General features: G+C 45.6%; 1 protein-coding gene across 2 annotated transcripts in view; it reads right to left on the reverse strand.

Annotated features, from left to right (window-relative positions):
* The window catches only part of CHST13 (carbohydrate sulfotransferase 13), a 46,509-nt gene extending 29,685 nt beyond the window's left edge, over positions 1–16,824 (reverse strand). The window contains exons 1-5 of one of the 2 annotated variants that reach the window (XM_067003007.1): positions 16,559–16,824; positions 13,733–13,803; positions 12,956–13,105; positions 7,312–7,450; positions 5,596–5,684 (exon numbers count right to left, since the gene is read on the reverse strand). The gene's annotated coding sequence lies outside the window, so the exon portion shown is untranslated. Of the gene's footprint in view, positions 1–5,595; positions 5,685–7,311; positions 11,079–12,955; positions 13,106–13,732; positions 13,804–16,558 lie in introns of those variants that run through there. The other variant, XM_048070950.2, reaches the window with a different exon arrangement.
* Between the last annotated feature and the right edge of the window lie 937 nt (positions 16,825–17,761).

Consider the following 17,761-nt stretch of genomic DNA (forward strand, 5'->3'; position numbering starts at 1 on the left):
GTCCAGAAAGCCCCCTTTCTTAGCACAGCAGCCATGAGCACATGATCCTGATCTGGGGTGTTCCATTCCCCAGCTCCCCAGAGCTGAGTAAAGGCACTTCTGTCCCTGGGGGCACAGCGAGTGGATGTGCCCTGAGAGAGGTGCTCTTGGCCACACGCAGCAGCTCCGCAGCCTGGCAGGGCACAGTGTGCTGGAGAGTATGCTCTTCCCTGCACCCCTCACGTTGCTGCTGTGCACACACCCATCTGAAGTGGCTCCAAACAAAAAGGGGAAAAAAAAAAAAAAAAGCAACACATGCAGTCCAAAGTCAGTCTGACCCTGTAAATAACAACATAAATTGCCATCAGTGGTCAGGGCAGTGCTATAAAAGTCTCCTCAACCACGGAATGAGCATGCTGAAAAAGTTCCCTTTCTCCTTAAAACCTTGTGTTATAGGCAGGGATGAAAGCCCTGCATGTCCTTGTCCTTCTCACATCAGGGAAGCTTGGGTAGGTCTTTCCATGGGGCTGCAGACAGCACCTGCAGCTCTCTGGGATGGAAGAGGAGGACTTATTTTGTGCCTGAGAACTCCTGTGGACCGAGCCATCCTTCCAGTTGCCAGTGCTGTACACGGTGGTGTGCAGTATAACAGTGTTCAGTTACAGCGTGCTGCCTGCCTCCTTCCAGGGTTTACCTTCTCCCCTTCTCACCCCGTAGCCCTGTCAGCACAAGCAGGCCACCTGGAAATACTGACTTTGCTGAGACTCCCTGCAACAGAGCAGACTGGCCTCAGAGGAAAAGGAGAAGGAAAGAAGGCAACAGAACGGAGCAGTGTTTCCAGTGACACCCGTGTGAATTAGGTACTGCCCTCACTGACCACAATTAGATGAGTCTTTAGGCTCCTAAATCCCGTAAGTACCACTGAAACATTCCCTCATGACTAAAAACAGAGTTTCTTGTTTACTAAAGGAGAAAAGATTAAAATAATCATCACAGTCCAAATAGTATTCGACAGGCCGTACCCTGCATATACGGCCACAAACTCAAGCCCATAATTGTTCCTGCAATTTTAAGCACAGAGGACTAATTGCATACACCTAGGCATGACAGGGCTGGTCAAATCCAATCTAAGCAGCTTCAATTTCTTGGAAACCTGGCTGAAAAATCATATAAATATTCTTTGTCCATCAATCCTTCATGACTCTGTTTTCACTATTCTAAGAAGCCTGCGATACTATTTTTATTTAGACTAAAAATAATAAAGGCTACTTTCCAATCCTCTGGATGCCCTAATTGAATTATTTCTGCATTAATAAACTCTAGCGCTGCTAAAATCAGACAGCCACCTACCCATAATGTCTAGGAGGCACAGTGTCTGCCTCCTCCAGAAACTCCATCCAGAGGTGTCTTTTGCAAGAAGTTTAGCCCTGGAAAGTTCCCAAATCAGGTTAGTTGTAATTATGGAGAGGAGAAAGCGCATTCCAAGTCTCTGAGCCATCGCAGAGAAAGCGCAGCTGCCTGGTTCCTCTCTTTTATAAAGAAATCTTTCAGACAAGGGCTTTGGTCCAGTGTTTGCACAGTCTGTTGTAGATAGGAGGGGACAGGGCACTGGATTTGAGCTGGGGCTTTTATTGCTACCACAACTAATGCAGAAGAAACAGCCCAACTACCCTCCCAGCCCACAGCCCAGACAACTCATATCAAAGGACTGCAAGCAAAGCCTTAGCCACTTCTTGCAAATACTGACTGTGGAGTGAGGACTCATGAGTTTCTGCATTGTGTTCCTAGAAACATCATCCAGTGAGTCCCAGGCTTAGTTCCCAAATGCTTTTAGGTGCAGCCTGCTGAGCACACACTGTCCAACCTACTCTGGGCAACCCCTGCGGCCATACCGGTACCACCTACAAGATCACCTCTCATTTAAGCACAGGTGCTCTGGCTGCCTGAGTTACTGATGCTCTGCCTTGTTCAGGCCGTGGCTTGACTTCCTCTTGGAGCACTTTGCTCGTAATGTTAGCACTGCTGCAAATGTTAAATAGTCTGGCTGCTACTGAGTCTACGTATTATGGCAGCTAATTCTGTACTTGTTAAGCAGTCGCTCTATTTCCAGCTGGTTGCAGTGGGCTCTGCACTTTTCAGTGCAGCTAAAATAATCCACAGAAACACCCATAAGCCTGACCTTCTCTGAGGTTTGCTGTCACGAAGAGAGGGAGAGAGAGAGAAAAAGCTAATTCTTTTCTACAGATGTTCTCAGCATTACTATGATTTCAGTAAAACCAGAGAGCGTTCAAGTGCCTCGCTTAGCTAAGGAAGTGAGCACAGTCAAATGCACTCCCCAGACCTTCCTTCCAACTAACAGTGCAACCAGTGTCATTGAAGAAAAAATTAGAGAGAGAAAAAAAAAAGCAAATACTGGGGATTTTTTTTTCCTGTGATTTCTGTGGTTAAAGCTACAGCTAAAAGCAGCTGTAGCAGGTTACAGCAGAAACTGAATACGCTACTGTGTAGAGGCTTGATTCAGTGAACTGGGCAGTCTGAAAGGGAAATTGATTTGCAAACTTCAGAAATGGATTTAAAAAAAACGAGATCCTTTCTTTCAATGGAGACATGCTCTTTTCTCAGAAAACACCAGGACACAGTACAGGACACCTCAGGCATATGTTGCAATGTTTAAAACCCGAACCAATGAGAGCTGCACTGAAGCTCGCTCTGTTTTACTTCCATTTGGCATCCTGGAGCTAATGGAGTGGAGGAGCTCCAGCAAAGTGCTTCAGCCAGCCTCTCCGTGGCTTATGCCCTGAAATGCCCCTGCCCAACAAATCAGTACTGCAGTCCTCTGTTCTTTCAGAAGCTTCTCCCAACTATGAGACGTGAGAGTAAATCCTCCCCCATCCTTCCAGTTTTGCAAGACTAGGAATACCTAATAGCTAATAAGGAAATGAAAGGCTGCTGCTCAAATTGCAGGGGTGGCAGAGAAGGACATGCTCTGAATGAAGTGTAAATCCACACGGTACTGCAACACAGCTCTCATCCAAGCTTGTGTGGGGCATGGGGGCTGAGACCCCCGGTTCAAAGCTCCCCTTTGCACCATGAAGCTGGTTAGGTCCAGGGGCTGCTGCTGTGCCGCAGAGCTGAATGGGGATCAAATCCCTCTGGGCTGGAAGGACCATGCTGGTGTTGCTTTTTAAGGATGCCCACCACCCATGTGCTGCCCTGCAAAGTGGCTGTAACTGAACAGCAAAATAATCAAAGAGAGGGAACCATGATTATACATTTTCTAGAAATACGGCTGGCCCAGAATATAAACTCTTGCTCCATGCAAAGAAAAGATAAGGAATTGTGGAAAAAAATGTAATAAAGCTGTGTTATTCTGCCAGTTAATCCTCATCCACGCTGCAGTGCAGCATATATGGTTTTACTGTCCTCTCCTATTCTGCTCTCTTAGCTTTATTTCCCCTGGTAGTTGGTCTGTGGCCAACAAAACTATTCTTGTGGAGCCTGAGGGAGGCTCATGGTGCTAAAGCAGCCGGCCATGCAGTCAAGTCTAATGCTGGCTTTCCAGGACCTCCTCTCAAGATTTCCAAAGCTTGACAAAGTGGGCACAACTCCATGGATCTCGTGAGCCACTGTTTGACTACCCAGGAATTTATAGTTATGCAGTTGCTACAGCTTTAGCTAAAGGAGATATACTTTGCTAGTTAACATTTTCCAATGAAAGCTTAATTGGAGCATGCAGTAGCCAAGAAAAGAAAATCATTCTCAGCTGAAGTCTCTGAAATGTATTCTGCAGTCCGTCAGGACAAGTGCACATTTGAGACAAGCCTAACCCTAAATCCCACCCTTCGTGACCACGGCTAGGAAGGGCAATGAATGACACAAAGCAAAATCTCCTCGTTCTGAGCATAGTATCCCCAGTACTTGTCATGGGTTCAAAGAAGTCAACTCCGTGTTGACATCTGAGAAAATAATCAAGGAAAAGGAATCAATCAATAGCTACATGAAACCACTTCACGTGCTTTGTTAATGTGTTAAATAATAGCCGAATAAAGTAAGAATATGTAACAGCTGAGTGAAATATTAGACCATAGAGAAACACAGGGCAGTGCTAAAAGCATCAGTTTTTCCTGTGAAGAGAAGTGGTGGTATTTCTATACAGACTTGGCCAGCAAATCTTTCCATCCACTCCAGCTTTTCAAACAATTAATCTCATGGAAACCAGAGAGGGAAATCCTGCTGGGGAACCAAATGCTTTAAAAACAGTACTTTGGTGAAAGGTCCAATGGCAGTGAAAGCAAATGCACCTGACTTTCTGGGCTGCACTCAGAGAAACCTCCCTCTAGTTTCAGTGACAAATGGGAATATCTCTGCTCTCCAGTATCTAGCCTTTCTTGCCATCTTTAAATCACATTAAGTGCAAAATGAGGGGGGGAGGATCTTTCCTTTACTTAGTCTCAGAGATCTGTTTTTCTTCTTGTCAAAAAAACCCTTCCACCTGCCTGCCCTCAGGAATATTGGCTGCAAAATCCGTCAGCAGCCTTTTACCTGAAGAAACCCACTTAGCACAAGCATTTCCAGCAGAACAGGGTCTGAACCTCCGGAATCAGAAGATGCAATTTCTAACAGTACAGGACCTGGTGCCAAATCAGCATCTGCATGATCTTACAACACGAGATGCTCTCTTACAGTGTCACCCAGTTCAGGGACAAGGACAGATTTGCAAGGGGTCAGCCCTGCCACACAGAGGGAAAAGGAAAAGGAGACCTCACATGGGTTTGGTAAAGAAGGGCAGAGAAGAGACAGCAGTGAGCTGCCTGAATTGGATGATGGGACAGGAGTAGGGAAAGCAAGTTATCCAAGAGACAGACTGTAACAGAAGGCAAGGAAATGGACTGTGCTTTCACCAGTTGTTTCATACAGGTGCTCGTATGCACAGCCCTGCCTGACACCAGAAGGCACATCCCAGACACGACAAGTTTCGATCCAACACATGTTGGTGGCAGAATTTCTATTACAAAAAGGAGAAGAACCTCCACCACAGGCCAGTAAGTAGTCAGAACAACATTCGATAACACATTTCCTTCATCTTGGTCATCGAACAGCTGAAACACTTTGGCTGAAATTTAAAGCAAATTAATCAGCATGAAGCAGAAGGCTCTGGTTGGGAAGTTTCAAACCAAATAGCAGCAATTTGGCAAAACTGTAAGCAGCTGAAATGAGTTATTGTTGCTGGAAGTGCTGATCTATTTTAACAATAGGTGGTGTACCTGCATCACTTACTGTTTGCACAAAATCTGGTATTGCAACGACAAAGGTAGAAAACAAGGCTGGTAATCACTAGCACCTAAAGTAGCATAAGGAAGTCAGGGAAAGCAGCTTTTCCTTGGAGTCAAGAGGTGCTAATATCACCCTCTCTTGCAGTGGAAACACTGGTTGCTGAATTTAAATTTTCACAGATCAAAAGAAAAAAAGCCCTCAAGGTCATTTCTAATCCATGCAGTTAACCGAGCCCATGAATTCCGAGATCCTCTCAAACAGACAGCATCTCATTTCCTAATGTTTTTCAAAAAGCCTAATAAATGAATTGAATAAAGATGAAACAAGCAACATTTTCATTACCCATTCCAACACAGAAGCCAGGACTGGAAACATCGGGGTGACACCACTGGTTGAGTAGACAGGTGCTGTGGCATCTCTGCATTACAAACCTAAGGATGAAGGTATGGGTACGTTATAGAAAATGTAAGCAGAGCTGTGTAGGGGCCTGAAGTGGGAGAATGAGCTGATGGAAAGGAGCAGCACGCAGAAGGAGCGCACAGTGGGTGCACCAGCCTACAAGCTGGATTGACAGTTGTATAAAAAAAGATTAGTATAATGACAGCATCCCAGGTTTTGAATTTAAATTCTTCAGCCAGGTTCTAGAGGACTATTATAGCTATTACCTAACCACGACAGGTGAATTGTCAAAGCAATTTCAAACACAAAGAACCCTCAGGACCCGCTGAGATGAATGCTCTTGCAGGGCCATGCCCTTTGGGATGAGACTTGTATTCACTGACATCAAGAAAAAGTGCAACAGTATGTGTCCTCCCCAAATTCCTCAGCAAAACAGCGGCAGAACCCAAAGGCCACATTCACTGACAAGCTCTGTTCCCAGTTACCACGTTGCACAAGTCCTTTGTAAAACCAATAGGGAAGCAGATGTGAATTCAGAGCTCTGCTCACACGTTCAGCAGGACTTCCCACAGGCAGGAGGAAAGTCCAGTGGCCCACTGAAGTCAGCAGCTTTCTCCCCACACTTCTGCTCTGGATAGGGGGTACTTGATTCTTCCTGGCAAGCTCCAAAAGGGTTTTAGTGATTTGACTGTAAAATGCCTTGATTCAGACGGACTGTGCTGCCAGACAAGTTAATGCCATGGGGAGCACAGCACATTCACGGCTCTTTATGGCAAAAAGAACACAGCCAAGTGTACAATGAATCTTGAAAGCCTTGTAGGAGCCCCATAAATGTTTCCAAATGCTGATGAGGTGAGAACATGGAGCTCTGTGCCCTACCAGTAGCGGCGGGTTCCTTCCCACTTAACTACCTCTTTAACCAATTACACATTTGCTCCCATTTTAAGTCCTCTGTTGCTCATCTGGCTATTGCAACATGGCCTTCTAATCCACACTATCCTCTTCCAAACACAGAAGCCCTGACCCCACAACAACTGAGCAGGGACAAAGCAGAAAGTAAACAACCATTACTAGAGAGGCATGAGAGGCTGTTCTCCTGGGGGCTTGATCCTTGCATCGAGGTGAAGTGACTTGTACATGATTGCAAAATGCGTCAGTGGCAGAGCAAAATAGAGGATTGAGCTAACCTGTTTCCTAGCAGCTTACTCTAAAAACACACATCTGTCCTCCTACTAATTCCCATCTAGCTAATTTCTCTGTAGGACATCCAGGCTTACTTACCAAACCGACCTCCTCCTACCTCCCGAGAAGGTTAGAGGTGGAGAGAGCCATGTGCTTCAGTGCTGAAGGTCAGTCTCTGATGACAAACTTTTGGGAGCTGTGGTGTTGGCTTCTGTGGACACCTCCACAGCCTGCACCCTGTGAGGGCACCGCTGGTCCCATGTTGCAGGAAGACAAATGGGTTTAGAAGGCTTCTCCCCAAAGCACCCAGTGCGGTGACATAGGATCCCTCCAAGGTGAAACCCATGGGGAAATTTCTGTGCTGTGGGCTCACGCACTGCCATCAGAATCAGGAACAGCCTGGTCTTAACTTGTACTGAACACCCATCCCGTGTGAGTACCGTGGACCCGGAGGGTTTTTCTGACTGTTTGACTGACCTGCAAGAGAGCCTGGAGAGGGGTAAGCAGTCCTCCCACAACACAAGGCATGGAAGGGAAGATGTGTGACTGCCTGGAAGCAGCCAGCAGGCAGCAGTTGCAGTCTCCAGGAGGTTTTCAGAAGACAGCAGGTTTTGCTCTAAAGGAAAAGGAGAGAAAAAGCTGCAGGACTCTGTGACATCCAGAGAAGTCAGGCATCTGGCTGAACCTATACAGGTACACGGGCATGTGATGGAAACACGGATCTGCATGGCTCTGAGGGACTGGAAAACATTCAACCTTCTACTAAACTCTTTTTATGCACAGATTTATTTTATACGTTGAGGGTCTCTTACTGTTCAGGAGTACACAGAAGAGTTAATTTAATCTACAATGAAGTGCCACAGTGTGGTGTGAAGTGTGTCATACACAGACAGGATTAAAAGGTTTCACTGAATTGAAAAGCTGAGTTAATTTTGATTGCATTCAAAAGGGTCAGAAAACAGAAGAATGGGAGGAAAATCTTCTTCCATAGGGTGAAAGGAGATGGAAGCCAATGACGGTTAACTTACAGTCTCTTATGCTTTCTGGGTGTTAATGTTAAATCAGCTAGACTCCTGCCAAGTTATCTCCTCTAAGATACCTTTAAGAACTAATTTATTTTTTTCCATTCACTTCAAGTTCCTGGACTTACACATCTCAGTGTAAGTTCACTTGAGATTAACTTCCAGAGTAAAGGGGAATGCTGTTATTTTGCTTCAACTTGCCCAATAAATATCATATTTTCCATACAGCAAAACATGAGTATACGTATGGAGCCCAGGTTTTTATCATTTTAGCAGGTTCTCCCTGGCACACACACAGTTTGAGCCAAACCACCTCCCCCAGAGGTTTCGTTCTCCATTGTAGCACACAGGCATTCTGGAGTAGAAACTAAATGTTGCAGACGAATTGGCTGAATTTCTACAAAATCTGATGTTCTTCCTGGGGAGCACACCAAGCTTTCTCCCCATGCTGGGAATGCTCTAACCCCAAACCCGTACTTTTCCCAAGGATGCCCACCGCAGCAGGAGGCTGCTCCGGCTCAAGCTGTTCTATCAGGGCGCTCACACCCAAACGTGTTCGCGGTGCTGCTGACTGACACAGGGAACAATGCCGTTTCTAGTACAAAACAGCCTCTATCTGCAGAGAGCTGTTGCTGCTCTTTAAAGAGCAGCCAAGAGCAGAGCGTGCTCTCGCATCCCTCCGAGCGCCTGCATGCATCTGGAGGCACTGACGGCACGCCGAGCTGCCCAGTCTGCTCAGAGCCACCAAGGGCCATGTGCTCCCGAAACCATCCCCTGCATGTGTCCTTCAGGTTGTCTAATTCCACCCTTGGCCCTCGTGGGCATCGTAGCCCCACCCCGGCAAAAGGCAGTGCAGACAAACCCTCTCCTCATGTCGTTTAGGGGAAGGCACATACATCAAAGCCCTAATAAAGAGGAGCACACTTCCCTCTTTGTGCGTGGGGAGCATCAACTGGAAAGGAGCCAAGCAATTACCGAGCCCTAGAACTAAAAAAAGCATCGAACTCATTACCCAGAAGACTTACAAACCGAGCCTGAAAGAGATTATAAAACCCCATCCAAACAGGCACAAACAGCAAAGCACCCACCCCGCGGGAGGGAGAGCGTTCACACCTCCCGCAGTGCTGGGCAGCGCTCTTGTAAGCGCCGGGGCTCTAACGAATTCCTCTAACACCCCTCAAAACACGTGCCAGGCGGTCAGTCCCACCCCACCAGGAGACGCCTGGCTGAAATCGCAGCAGTAAATCAGCACAGGACGGCTCCCTGGAGGTCACGGCTCTGCTGATGAAAAACCCGCTGACGGCCCGCCACGTCGCGCGGATGGGCTTTGCTCACGTGCGGCGCCTGCAGTTGGCTTGTGACCTGGCTGAACATTTGCATAGCCTAAATATTCCAGGCATTTATTTCACAATGCTCTTTTAAATCTTAGGAAGCGTGTGCTTTGGCTGTTTCATTGTCTCCTCCCTGCTGCGGTTACAGGGAAATGGATGACTGATGATTCTGTGATTCGGTGTGCAGATCCTCTGCTCCGGCTCGAGCAGCACTTACCAACGGGTCACAGCTTTCCCAAGTACAACTGCTATTCAAGCTGACCCTACACATCGCACTGGCATTTTCCTTTTTGGCTCTTTTCCCCCTTCTCTGGACTTGTGACAAGGAGGTCACTGACAGAGTGGGCTACGACAAGCCTAGAGCTGCGATTGACCATGTAAGATCACAAGATCTGTTTGTTACAACCCCTATAAGTAGGGGAAAGACATGGCTTTGAAGTAGAGAAGTTTTTTTTTTTTTCCTTTGTTTTCTTTTTTTTTTTTCTTGAGAACATCAAATCTCCCGGATCAGACAGGCCTTGCCCAAGGCGTCGTTCCTAGAAAAAAAAAGGATTGTTTTAGCTTTAACCTCAAACTGCACCCTGAGCCGTGTCGGGCCACGGGTGCAGATGGATGTCAACTCCTCCGGCTGAATTTTCAACTGGCCAGATGCAAGCCAGCTACAGGCCAGATGCTGCAGGGCTGCACGGGTCAGAGTAAAATCCCCTCCCCAACCTGCAGGGAAGGGTGCCCACATGTGGACAGGGCACATCTGCCTGGTACAAACCACCTGCTAACACTCCTGCCTGGCCAGCTTGGAAAGCTCTACACATCTTTATTTTTTTATTATTTTTTTTTTAGTAATATATTTAAATACAGTTCTCTTGTAATTTGTACTTGCAACCACTTGGCTACCAAGTGAGTTGTGACTTCTAGTAAATTACTTGCAACATCATCCATCTATAGGAAACACCAAAAATTAAAAGCAGCAAAATTTGCAGGGGCGCTTGGCGCATCTGGCTGCCTGATGCCAACTGCAGAGGCGGCGGCTCACTCTTTGCCCTCTTGCCCTGATGCTAGGGATCTAACAAGGCAGCTGAGAAGCTCTGGATGCTATATGAAGCATGGTTTAATTAAAATAAAATATCCCAAGCACATTGCATGTATTGATTTATAACTCTCACCAGCGGTTGTTTTCATAAAGTAATTGCAGATGCTTGCTCTTGTGCTTGCAAAAAGAGTGGTCAGACCTTAGTCTGTCTCGCTGAACAGTCTCTGCATCAAAGATCTCATGAGAGGTTTGGGCACTTTAAAAGGATCAGCAGTTATCTGTGGCTCTGGCTTTGCATTTACTTTCCTTGCATATTCGTGCCAGCAATGTTTTAGCATTCTTATAACGGGAGGAAGCAGAATCTGACAGTGGGGGATACAGCTGAAGTGAAGCAGATGTCTTTTAAATTCGGAGCACATAGAGCATAGAAGCACTGACTGATCGAACACAAACCAGAAGTGAAACCAGAAAAGCCAAGAACTACAGAAAGAACAAAGTGCAAAACAAACTTATTTTAAAACTCTTCCCTTCTTTGAATACCTCATTGCATTGCCAAGTAGCACAGGTAAGGAATTTTCACTAAATTCAGTCTTACGTTGACCCTGTCCCTTGCGTTATTACTTTTTGGCACAGCACATAGGACACCTCCGGGCCAAAACACAAATGATGTTGAAAGTACAACTTCTCCTTCCCTTTGGGAATGCAAGTTTTCTGATAGTTATATAAACACATTTGGATTTTTTTTTTTTTGGATATTCATCACATTAGCAATTATACTATTAATGGTGAGTCAGAGAACATTTTGCTGACATTTTAAAACACACAACTTAAGGTCAGAACCTCCTAAACTTCACAAAGCAAGCAGACCTGATGTGAAACAGCCTCATTCGCTCTGATAGGACTGCTCTAATAAGCAAGGATTTGCAGCATGTGATCTTAGGTTGGTAACCGTATAGAGCTGCTTCCTTTTAATTGCAACACTGGGCACATCCAGGCAAGAGCAAAATATACGGATAAAAGAACAGCTCTGGAGAAACAGCAGATAATTATAAAATGAAAAAGGGTGGAGGTTTTTTTTTTTTTTTCTTTTTCCTGGTTAATCTAGGAAACCTATTCAACCGAGGCAGCAACCAGTGATCGTTAGAAAAGTGCTGTGACACGCAAGCAGCCAAAAAAGCTCCGGTCCAGGCTTTTACAATAATCACAGACCCGAAGACAAACTTCCAACTTCTCTTGGAACAGCTCTCCCCTAAAAGCAGACCTGGAACGTAACCCCCACACCAGAGGCTATCTTTGGTGCAGAAGCCCTTCTGGATAAATCAATGCAGGGAGTTTCTTGGCAGAGGAGAGGAGTTACTTATAACTCTGCTTTGGCTGTCGCACAGCACAGACAGAGGCAGGCAGGGAGGCTGGTCGAACTCGGCTGCTTCACTGTGCTGCAGCTCGCAGCACATTTTGCTGAAATTTCGATCCGTGTAGAGCAGACAACTGCCCCTTCTCCCACGCTTAACTCACATCTGGATTTGAGATAAAGCTGAAAAAAAAAAAAAGGAATACAATTCAACTTAAAACACAGCCTTTGTTTAGCATATGTGCCCAGTTGTTCCAATCACACAAAATAGTCGCTTTTACCTGATTTTGACAGAATGCCAGAATATCAGCCCCTGTGTTCTCAGGAAGCCTGTGGGCTCTTGTGCGCCTTGGCCTGGCTGGTGGCTGCGTGGCAGAACCACACAGGTTTTGCACAGCTTTGCTTTTTGCCTGGGTACATTTCTATGAAAACCGTTTCCCTGCCATAACCACAAAGGATGAGGTAAAGAGGAAAAAACTCAAAGGCTGTCACAGTGAAACCGTTCTCGAATAAGGCAACATAAGCCTCACATAGAGGAGATTAAGCTTAATCTCTGAAAAGGGCCAGCAGAAAAGGCTGGTGGACTTCAAAATGAGCTGCAACAGCTGTGTTTTGGTTGGCCAACAACTGCTCTCCCTTTGGCTGCTGCTGGCTCTGCTCTTGTGAACAAGACAGATTATTAAAATACAGCGTTTGGGCTCCTTTGTAGCACACTGCTGGGGCTGAAGGTGGTACCAAAGCTAAGCAGGGAGGTAACGAGATGCTCCTGCCACAGCAGAGCCAGCGCTCATCGGGCAGTGCTGCCCGCAGGTCGAAGCGAGAGATACCATTTATTGGCTTCAAGACTGCCTTTATTTTTGTTTCAGGAACACCTTTTGATGTGAAAATGCATGCCCTTCTGTCTGTCTGCTTTAACCGCTGGGTTTAATTGGCCTTTTTTTTTTTAGAGCATAATAGATAAATCAGCAAGACGCGGTGGAAGTCAGAATAAATTGAGCTCAAAAGCTTTTCATAACTTACTAGTCGCCACAGAAGGAGACGAACTGCCCATTTTCCATGGTAATAAGCTATGCCACCAACCTGAAGAGAAGCTTAAAATAATTAACAGTACCAAAAAAAGAAAGGGTGTGTATAGGAGTATCTGTGGAGCCACTCCACCCAGTATGATAGGAAAAAAATGAACTGGGTGGACCTGCATTCCAGTGGCAGCTCCAAACGACTGTGCTTTGTATTTCTGTGCCCGGAGATATACATTTCTTGCATGCGATCACAGGCAATGAGAAAAAATAAGAGGCAGCTTGAAAAGCAAAGCAAGACAAAACAAAGCACTCAAGGAAAAAAAAAAAACACGAAAATAATTTGTTCGACAAGACAAAGAACAACTCACTGTGTGTGCTCAGGAGCGCTGGTTTTCATCTTTGCAGTAATTGTATCGTTTATTAGGCGATGTTTCCTGTGATGGTATTTAGAGTTATTGTGCAAGGATGTCATAACATCCCTGTTTATTAGATAACTTTGGGGATGTTGCTGTGGGAGACTATAAGAGAAAATAACAAGAGAGAAATTGTCTGAGAAAGATCAGGTGCTCTGCTTGAATACGAAGAGCACAATGCACAAAACAAGATGGGAAATAACCAAGTAGCAACCTTTTTTTTCTGCAGGTGTAAGATGCCTGGTACTCAGCTCTAACCTTATGACTAGGACATCTCTCAGACCGATGAGAATCAGGGAAAACTGGGTGCAAAACCCTTGGGTCCTGCTGCAAAGGAGGGAGCTGAAAGGAGAGATGTGGGTACAGAACAGCTGGGAAATAAGGAAAATTAGGAACCTTGAGGGGACAGAAAGATTTGTGCCACACACACAAAAAAATATACTATGCTGTTAAGCTTTTCTTCTTCAGAGGAACTGCTCTAAACGATTTTCCTTCCCACTGAAGGGTTTTGGAGTAAGGCTCCTCAGGACTGCTGCCGATGGCAGCCTGGGAACCACCAAGCGCTGTGTGTGCTGCTCCAGTGTGGGACTGGAGGTTAAGGTGAGACAAAACCCAAAATACAGAGGGTTAAGGTCAGACAACACCCAAAATACAGAGGTATCATCGTCCATGCCCTGATTAGTCTGTCCTGGTGGACTGGCCTCTGGCATAGCTTCAGGCAATGTGTTGTACCTTATTAGAGCTTTGTTAGTCCAGGTCTGGTCACTGTCACTTCTTCACTGGTTTGTTTCCTCAGAAAAGTCCTAGAAGGAAAGTCAGTGCCACTCACTCGGTCTTCATGATAAGAAATCGAAGAAACTTAAAAGAAAAGAAAATGGAAGGTTCATTTTTGCTCAGAAAAATAATAATAATAAAAACTTGATATCAGTAGTACAGAAAGAAATATTCTAAGTATTCAATTTTGATTTCTGGAGTTAAATCAACTTGATTTCCTTTTGCTCAATAGGATATTCCTTTGGTATTTAATATCTTTCCTCTGTTTTGGAATGTCAGTCTTGTTGTCGTCACTGAACGAGATGTTAAGAGTCCTCAGAGACTGCACTCATAAATAAATGTTAAATTCATTCATTTCCTAAAAATCCATCATCTTGGCTGCACGATGCTACCCAAGGCAACGATGCTGTGAGTGGGCTGTGGGGCCCGCTCCCAGACTCTGCATGGCCCTGGAGCATCGCTGCTGCTGTCGGCTTTGCCAGCAGATCTCAGGGCAGCGGGGTCAGCCACGAACCTCTCAGCAGCACTGCGATGTGCCTGGTGTGCCTTGAGGAGGAAGGGCCAAATCAAAGCCATGCTCAACAACGCATAAAGAATGTGGGTAACAACTGAACTGCAGGCTCACCTCATACCAAGCCTTTTTTTTTTTTTAATGGTTCAGACCTTTGCATCTCTTGCTCTGCTGTGCTCTGTGTTTGTTGTCACCATCGTATGCACAAGGCTGTCACTGCCTGGGTCAAGCAGAGCAAGGCTGGTCAGAAGAGAACAGACTCGATGGAGGATGCGCCTGCAGGTCAGGCGGTGCACTCGGGATGCTCGGGAGGATAAAGGCTGCACACAGCTATGGCTTTACTGTGCAATTATTCTTGATAGCTGTGCCTGGTTTATGGATCTGGGAAGCTTTTTTCTTATTTAAAAAGTAAGCTTTATGGATCAGCAATAAAATGGTAAGGCGTGTCTTCACTCTGAGGTTTTTATTTACAGTAGTGATGAAGGAGAGAAAGAAAAACTTGGGTTTTAGCTCTTCAGAGTTTGGAGAGACTGCAGTTAGAAAAATCACCTTCTGACTTGTAAAAGGAGCACATTTGATCTGGGAATTGCTCAGACAGGAAAAATCAATATGGACTGGTATAATTTGTTATTTACACAAAGTCATTTTACTCTTGACTGCTAAAGGCCTTACACCTTTTATTAATAGACATTTTTCAAATAGATTGCACTGAAGACTCTAAAACCGCACACAGCTCTTCTCTCCCTCTTGGCTGATGGTTGAAGTTTGGGGTTTAAGGAAGAGGTAAAGCAGCCAAGTGAATGAGGGGGACACCCGCAAGGCTGAGATCTGACCTGGGCACTGGTGACCTTAACTCTGGAAACCAGTTTCTACACAGAGGCTTCAGCTGGGAACCTGCTTTCCAACAGAGCCTCTCTGGATCCCCAGCCGGGTGAAATCCTCCTCACCAGTGCAGCTCCGAGTGCAGGATCAAACCAGTGGGTGAATCACGGATGTCTGTCCCTACAAGCTTCATGTCAGATGAGGAAAGAGTAGGGGATATCTCATCTCTGTGAGCTGCAAGGCAAAGCTAGTTGGGAAAATTTTGTGCTCAACAGGAGAGGTCTGAGACCAGCTGTCCAGCTCCTCTGTCCAGGTGGGTTTTTCCACAGCAGCATCACACCCTGTCCCACACAGCCCCACTCAGCAGAGCAAAAGAGAACACCATCTGGCTGCGTCCTGCAGCAGCATTTTAAAGCTGAAGGCAACCAGCATAACCATCCAGCTTTGTTCATGTGGAGAGAAGAAATTGCTCTTCGCTTTTTGCATGCTGGGTTTGTTCTGCACTGCAAATGAAAGCAGTTGTCTAAACTGACTCTGTCTTAATGCAGAACCAGATTATTTCCTTTTCTTCCATCTCCATCTGCTGCCTGCTTAGAGCTGCCCAGGTTTACCATATCCAATGCCTGTGATTAATGCTTTCTGCAGGAGTATTTTTTTCTATCCTATTGCCACAGTGTCTTCAATATTCAACCCGCGGGACAAGGGTGGCATCCCAGTGTTGCAGCCATATGCTCCAGAGCCCTTTCACCGCAGTACAGAACTGCACCTCTCTGAAAGTGCAGGTGTCATTTGGGCTGAGGTGCTGTGCTTTCAGGATGGAGAACTGCACATGCGGATCTGAAGCCTCTTGGAGCAACACTGTCGTAATAAAAATGAGCCTGGTTGCAACAGTTTCCATTACGGTAAAGCAGATGAGTTCTTATCTCCTTTTGTCAAAATTAAACACTTTTGCTTGGCCCAAAAAAGATAATTCCTCCATTTGAAATGCAGATCTGATATTTTGCTATTCAATTAAATTTCTCTGCCTTCTCAGCTAGACTGCAATTGTTACTCAATTTCCTAACTGTGGCACTCTGAGGAGGGAGGGATATGCTCACCATTCTCCTCCCCAAGGCTGTATTTTGCATCTGCAAGAATCAACCTAGAAAAATATCTTACAGTGCCGCTCTCTTGTATTTGCTGTGCCACCTTCCCCGTGAATACAGTCCCTTCATTAAAATGAGCATATTACACTCCATCCATTCCCTGTCGCTTCCATGACCTCGGGAGGTCAGAAAGCCCACCTGGACATCATTCCTGTTTGAGAATGACTCTAGCGAGCAGAACATGGGAACATACACATACATGCTCATCCCTTAAAAAACAAACAAAACCAAACAAAAACCACAGCAAAACAGGATGTTTCATTTTACGTCAATCAGCCCTGAGAGCATCTTTTTAAGAGACCTTACCTTGGTGGATTGGCGAGAGTCTCTGACAGTAAAGGTCTTTCTGATTCACTTCCTTCACTTCAGATGCTCTTTGTTCCTTCTGTTTGCACTTCATCACACCCACACATGCTCCTATCACACAACCCCTCCTGGCCATCCTTCTAAGTCTATCATCTGGTTGCACTTCAGCAGCATTCAGGCTCCTTGCTCCAGCCACCCCTAGGAAGAGGGGATCTCCATCCCTCTCCGGGGAGCAGGAAACGAGCTGCTTCCCCTCAGCACGTCTGTGCCAGGGCACATTTCCTTGGGGAAACTTCCCACAGCTGGGAGGTGATTCTCTGTGTAGCAGCCCAGGTAGCACCACCTGACCTTATTGTGCAGTTTTTAAGCAGTGTTGAGCAACTAAGTGCATCAGGAATGCCAAAGCGTGAAGTAGTGCAGAGTTACAGGGGAGATATCTCAAACTGAGATACAGAAGGGACAAGGGATTAGTTACAAAATCAAGATGGAAAGGAGTGATTTGGAAGCTTTACCCCTTCCCATAACTACAGATTCAGTGAAGCATTTTTTCTGCACTGCAGTCATAGCCAGCAGCATATACAGAATAAGGATTGAAATATTTTGAAGTGCTGTCACAGTGTGAATGATTTTCTTTAGAGCATAAAATCAGACTGCAAAGTTATTTTCTGTCTGTGGCGACACAAGAAGAATGTGAATGTGATCAGATCTGGCCCTGGGCATAGAGGAGAGCAGAACTGGCCTTAGCCAGATTCTCTCTTTTTTTTTTTTTTTCCTCAGAGTCCTACTAAGAAATACAAAATCCAAAAGAAATTCTGAATCTGACTGGATGTCTCATAAGAGGAACAGGATTTCAGCATAGCTGAAACAGCATGACTTTGATTATTTGAAAACGCATGATTTAATCATTTCATTATGCATACCTTTTCACAGCAGGCGCCACAGCCTAAAACAGACAGAGACAAGCATTAGATGAAACAACATACTTTCTAGCTAAAGAGATTGGAATCAAAGAATTTAATCTTGCAAGGCACTGATATCCTTGCTGCCTTTAGACTTGGCTGCAAACAGTAGGTGAGCAGCACAGTGCAAATGGAGCCTTAGCGGAGCGCTCTGCTCAGAAGTGACATCCTGCAGCATGGCTTTGGTTTCTGCCTTCCACAGGGCACACCTGCCCACGTCTCACCTCCCTGCACACACACATCA

The sequence above is a fragment of the Anser cygnoides genome, chromosome 10, assembly GCF_040182565.1.
Source record: "Anser cygnoides isolate HZ-2024a breed goose chromosome 10, Taihu_goose_T2T_genome, whole genome shotgun sequence".
Lineage (NCBI taxonomy): Eukaryota > Metazoa > Chordata > Aves > Anseriformes > Anatidae > Anser > Anser cygnoides.